Consider the following 6,434-nt stretch of genomic DNA (forward strand, 5'->3'; position numbering starts at 1 on the left):
CGGCCCCTCCTTCTCGCCTGCACCGCCGAGCTCTTTCGGGAGCCGGGGAGCCGCGGGAGAAGCGTCCGCCGCGGAAGGCGCGGCGCGGGGCGCTGGCGAGCAGTGAAGGCGGAGAGGAGTCCCCGGGGCCCGGGGCCCGGAAGGCAGGGAAAGGAGCGAGCGAGCGAGGACCGGGCCGAAGGACGGCGCCGCCCGGGAAAGCCCCGCAGCCGCCTCTCGGCGCTTCTTCGCGCAGCGCGCACGGACGGGGCAGCGGAGAGCCGGGGCTGCCCCGAGGACTCCGCGCGCAGCAGCCCCGCCTGTCCGGCGGGGAGGCCCCTGCAGGCGCCGGAAAGCCGGGCGGGGGCGCTGCTCCTGGGCGAGCGCGCGCGGAGGCCCCTGCGCCGCTGGGAAGGGGCTCTCGCGGGCCCTGCTCCCGTCCCGTCGGGGCGCGGAGGGAGGTCCCGGCAGACGCTGCCCGTGCCCTCGCAGGTCTCCTGGGAGGAGGAGGGGGACGCTGGCGGAAAGAGGCCGACTTCTGGAGGCGGCTGGAGGCAAGCAAGGGGCAGCTTTGGGGCGAATGAGGCCAGCAGAAGCCAAGGGCCGCCAGCCCACGGTGCTGCTGGGGTGGACTGCTTGGGGAGTGACCAGGGCCGCCGCCTTCCCTTGTATGATGCGGTTGGGCTCGGCTCGGCTCGTCGAGGCAGCGCTGACCAGCCCCTGCAGTTACTTTTCTTGGCAAGGTTTCCCGGAAGCGGGTTGCCCTCGGCCGCTCCTTCCCGGGCTGCGAGAGCCGGACTGGCCCAGGGTCGCCCAGCTGGCTCTGTGCCGCAGGTGGGACTCGAACTCAGGGCCTGCCAGTTTCTAGCCTGGGGCCTTCACCACGACCCCGAACTGGCTCCCTGATTAATTTACAACAGTAATATTGTAAGCAGCCTTGGTGCCTATTTAATCTGTGGAAAAGGGTGCTGAATCTTCTAAAAGCTTGCCTGTTTTAGTCAGTCAGTCAGTCAGTCAGTCAGTCAGTCAGTCGTTTTATGGCGACCTCAGTACAAGAAGCGTGCCCATAAGCGATCTGTAAAGCTGGCTGGCTGGGCTGCTTTACACTCCACTCTCTTTTTCTACAGCGTTTCCCTTCCTCAAGACAGCGACCCGCACCCACCAGTGTTGGGGCTTAGCCCTTCAGGCAGTTCCTTGGTGCCGCTAGTCTTCTTGAGCCATTTCAGCAGGAAGGAAACTGCCTGGTCCCCTGTCTGGGAATTGCTGGGAGGGAGGGGAGCAGAGCAGTTCGATGGCAACACTGGTGTCCTGGCTGATGCCCCCCTTCTGGGTTGGCTGCGTGGGCCAGCCTAGCAGGGGTCTCCTCCTGTCGGGTGGCAGATTCCAGGAGGCAACATTTTGCTCCCCCGTCAGTATTCTGCCATCTGATTGTTCTGTATGTCCCCACCCCACCCTGAGGCAGTGGGGGGGGGGGGTTGGATGCACCCCAGTGGCCTGGAGAAGAGCCCAAAATCAGAGGCTCCATCCAAAGAGGATGGGGGTCTTTGGGGCAGTTCAGCTGCCCACAGAGCGGTTTTCCACTTCTTCTGGAGGAGGCGGCCCACCGTCTCCATGGTTGTAGTCGGGGACTCTCTTGGACCCTGCACTGACTCATCTGGAGGCTTCAGCTGCTGGCCACCAGGGACCCTCCAGAGCAGTGTTTCTCAGCCTCGGCCATTTTAAGATGCGTGGACTTCAGCTCTCAGGATTCCCCAGCCAGCAGCATCCCTCTTGTATTGTGGTGACCAGAACTGGGCAGAGGGTTCCAGATGCGCTCTGACCACTGCAGGGATCACCTTCTGGGATGTACCCAAGACCGCAGTGGCTCTTTTAGCAGCTGCAGCACAGCACTGGTGCATGTTTAATCTGTGGCCTACCAAGATGCCCAGACCCAATAGAATATTGCCAGCTCTTGCAATGTTCAATCCTGGAAGTATGCTCTTGAAATTTCATCTGAAGTCTGGCAGTAAGGTCATAACAAGAACTGACTACAGCCAGCCCTTGACCCAAACTGCCCATTTTTGGATTCAGTTAAGAAGCTGGTATTAATCTGTGAAGTAATTGATCCTGTAATTATCTTAGACCACCTGAAGTCTTGTCTTTTCCCAAATACATTTCCCCCAGATTTCCCCCAAATACAACCATCAGACCTTCAATCCCCTTCTCTGGGTGTCTCTTCAAAGGAATTGCAGTATGCTTCCGGGCAATGATTCTGGCTGTGGGATGTCTTGCCAGGCATCATCTGAAGACCTTTCTATTTTCTCATAATTTAATCCTAAAAGTATTTAGTGCGTTATGGATTGTCGACTAATATTTGATGTTAAATATTTCTTTTTGTGGTTTTTAGATTTTAATTGTGGTTTTAGATTTTAATTCTGTAATTATACTTTTTTTCCCATAACCATTTGTTCCCATAACCTTTGTTACTGAATGGCATGTAAATCAGTCAGTCCAGCCATTCAACCGGAGTCATCCTGCAGCATAATTGGAATTTAGACATGTGTCCTGTTGAGCCTTCAAAAGGCAGCAAGAAATACCCTCAGGCCATCTTCTGGACCAGACCATCCGAGCCTCTCATAACCCTGAATTTTCTTCCCAAGCTCTCTTATAGTAAATACCCACCAGAGAGGCTGCTCTGGACAACAAACAGCAGCTATTTCAGACACATCTCAAGCACAGGCAATGCTATTTTTGTTTCAGCTACATACAGTAGGGTAGTGCTGGAAATACAGAAAGATTTGGGCTGGGAATAAAATGCTCCAGAATAAAAAGTGTATTTTTTATATCCAACTTAAAGCACACATCAGACCAGTGGGACATCAGTTACTCTTTCGGGAAGACTCACAAGCACCGAAGCCAGCGCCTGTTTGTAAGCTACCAGAGCGGCCGTAGCAGTTCCAGCGGCAGCTGCAGGGTTACCTTTCCAAATACTTCAGGGCATAGGAAGCCAGGCTCCCATCTAATATAACAGAGGCCACAGACATCTGTGTTACATTTCTAGCCTGCTAGTCTCCCTCTAAGTAGGGAAGGGAACACTTAAACCCCCAATCCTTCAACTTGTCCATCCTGCCAGCCTCATAACTCTACCCCATTATGTCACATGCAAGTTTAAGCCTAAAATCTACTAGCCTCCCAACCGCTCAGAATTACCAGAAGAAAACTTTGGATGCACCCCAGGTTGAAGATCCACACAGCCCCCAATTAACTCAAGTAGGAGACAAGCTTTAGAATAAAATTTCTCTCTCCCCACCAACTTTCAGTACTTTCAGATACTCTCAGGAATCAAGCAGACTTTCTACTAGGTCCTAAAGTAAACTAACCACTTGGTCTTCCAGCTTATTCCAAATGCTCTACCCTCCTCCGTCTGTTCCCTTCTCCTCCTCAGTACCATTTTAGGGAAGGTTGTTGAAAAGGCAGCAGTGACTAAGCTACAGAAGATCCTAGAAGACCCAGATGATCCAGAGCTCTTCCAATCAGGATTCAGGGCCAGTGAAAGGATAGAAATGATTGATAGTTTTTGCCAGAACCTTGATAGAGGGCATACAGTCCCTCTTGGTCCTATTAGATCTAGTGGCAGCTTTTGATACTATCAACTACTGTATGGTATCCTGCTGGATGATCTATAAGGGTCAGGAACTGGGGGCCCTGTACTCAAGTGATTCCACTCCAACTGGCATGGATAGTTCCAGTCTGTAGTCAGGGAGGAGGGGAAGAACTCAAATCCTTGGTTACTCCAACGTGGATACCACAGGATTCTATGCTTTCTCCAATGTTATTTAACATCTGTATGAAGACAGTAGGTGAGGTCATTCATTGATTTGGAGTAGTCATCAGTAGACTAACATCACTTAGTTGTACAGTGCCATCCCAGGCTAAGCCAGGAATGTCATAGAAACCCATAAAGTAGTAGTGCTGCTGCTGCTGCTGCTGCTGCTGCTGCTGCTGCTGCTGCTGCTGGAGATCCAAGTTCTCAATTGGAGCAGCACTGGCTTTGCAGATGATGATAATAAGGGAAGGATACAGAGTAAAACAGGTACTTCTAAGATGGCATCAGAGAGGGTAAACACGTAACATATGTGAGGTTGGGGGTTTGGAAGAGGGAATATAGCTTAAGTAATGTAAGTTTTGTGGTGAATGATGGAGCTTTCATGGTTGTGAGGTTGAGGAAGGTAGAAAGCACTTGGCCTGGAAGACCACCTACTGAGCCACTGGAGAAAGTTGCTTAGTTGGGAGGACAACAGCTTGAGAGAGACTGCGCTGGAGTTGAGAAAACCAAGGAATAAGAGAAATGAAGAGTGGAGCAATGGCAATAGTGGTGATGGCATGGCTGGGGTGGCAAGGTGTAGTGGTTGCCGTTGCTGGAAAGCAGCTGACTGAGACCAAAGCAGCAGCAGCAATAGCAGAGGGGTTGTGCGTGGTGACCACCATTCTCAGAGGCCCCATTGGAGCACTAGCAGAGCACAGGTGCATTAGTATTGACTGTAGAGCCAGAACAGTGTGGAGTGCTGGAGCCCAGTGAACAACTGTTACTAGAAGCTGTTGACTAGAGCCAGAGAGGCAGCAGCAACCGTGGTGGATAGCAGGGCAGTAAAATCAGCCATTTTGGCCAAGGAGGGCCTGCAACAATCAGAGAACAGTAGAGCTGAGAGGAGTCTGGAAGAGTGGACTTTACTGGAGTTAAGAAATTGGGCTTGAGAACACTTTGGAAGGGGAGGCCCTCACAGACAAAAGCAGCCACAGTGAAAGGAACCAGTGTCTTTGGAGGGTCGGCGGAAGCTGGGTGCATCAGGAGCAAAGGTATGGACCTCTCTTACCTGGGCCAGCTAGAGAGGCTTCTAAAAAGTGGTCTGCCAGCAGTGAGCTGAAGCATGGGGCACACAAGTCTCTGGGAGATGTGGCTATGTTGTAGAGTCACAGGCATTCAGGAATGGCTCTAGGTGGACCTCCAGTGATGCCTCTTTGAAGAGCTTGCATACTACAGGTAGTGCTTGCTTAGCGATCACTATGACAGTGCTGAAAAAAAAACCTTCGCAGTGTCCCTCAGTCACACGATCGCCATTCACGTCAGTACGTGTTGTCCTGCGTTTTTCTTTTCTTTTCTTCCTCCCTTGCAGAGCAGAGAGATTGAAGAGGAAGGGATTGCAAGAGTAAGCTGTTTGCACTTCACGTTGAAAGCAATGTGATCACACCACAGCCCAGGGCTGGGAACTGTGGGCACTGTGCAAACAGCTTACAGTACTCTCTTGAAATCTCTTCCTCTCCAATTTCTCTGCTGTTCAAGGGGGCAGGGAGGGAAAAAAAGCAAGCAGTTTCTGTAGGTAATTTCCCCTTTGCCTGACCATTTCCTGCTGCCCACACATGTAGAAGAGCTTACTCTCTTGAAATCCCTCTCCAATCTCTCTGCTCTGCGCGGGGGGGGGAGAGGAAGAGATTTCAAGAGAGTACCATAAGCTGTTTGCATAGTGCGCCTGCAGCTCCCAGCCCTGGGCCGCAGCATGACCGCATTGCTTTCGATACGTAGAAGACAGTAACCAGGCACTTGAGCCTTCCAAAGGGCAGGGAGCAATTAGGAGGCAAACAAAAGCTGAAGGTGTGAAACTGAGTAGTCCTGTCTCTTTCCGGCTGGAAAGCAGAGTTGGTCATGTAATTTTCCACTTAGCGACCGCTTTGCTTAGTGGCAGTTGCCAGTCCCAATCAGGGTCATTAAGCGAGGACTACCTGTATAGCAGTGAGGATACCTTGGTTCACAGTGAGACTGCAGGCTGGGAGGTGGGGGGAGGACCAGCAAGAAAGTTTCAGTGCATTCCCTTCATCTTCATACTGAGTCACAGATGTTGGACGATGATAGATGATGTGGTGAATTATGGTACGCGGTTTGTGACAAAGTGGGAGATTCACCAAATTGCGGACCTCTAATCATAGAAAGATTGTCAGACAAAGAATGTTTGGTGAGCAGAACTATTAGTCTATGGCGTGTCGAATGTAGCTGTGGCACCCCGTGGTTGTCAGGTCAAGGAGATACAGGGGGGTTACTGGGTGGGGGAAAGGAGCTCCATTTTGGTGGCAACCTCCTTTCCTGCCTTGGTAGCCCCATCCTGGAGACCTGGCCACTGGGTCATTGGAGCGCTTGGCCTTAAAGGGTTGCTGCTGAACACCAGCCAGGTCTGCCCCACCACCATTCAGAACCATTTGGTAGTGGAAAAACAGGCCCGTTCCCAAAACCTAGCTGAGCAGGGGCAGCCGGGCTCTGGGTTCCAGATTTTATTCTTATCCTTGCAAGACACCACCCAGAGTTCTGGATCAGGATGGGCTATAAAAATCACAAACAAGCACCCCACATCTGCCGATTCTTCCCAATCACCTTGCTGTTTCCTCAGCAGACTGCTCTTCTTTGCTTGCTGATTGAATTCTTTAGT

Source organism: Python bivittatus, unplaced genomic scaffold (genome assembly GCF_059951505.1).
Source record: "Python bivittatus isolate LINGU-HERP-01145 unplaced genomic scaffold, Pbiv_v1 ctg000210_np1212, whole genome shotgun sequence".
NCBI lineage: Eukaryota > Metazoa > Chordata > Lepidosauria > Squamata > Pythonidae > Python > Python bivittatus.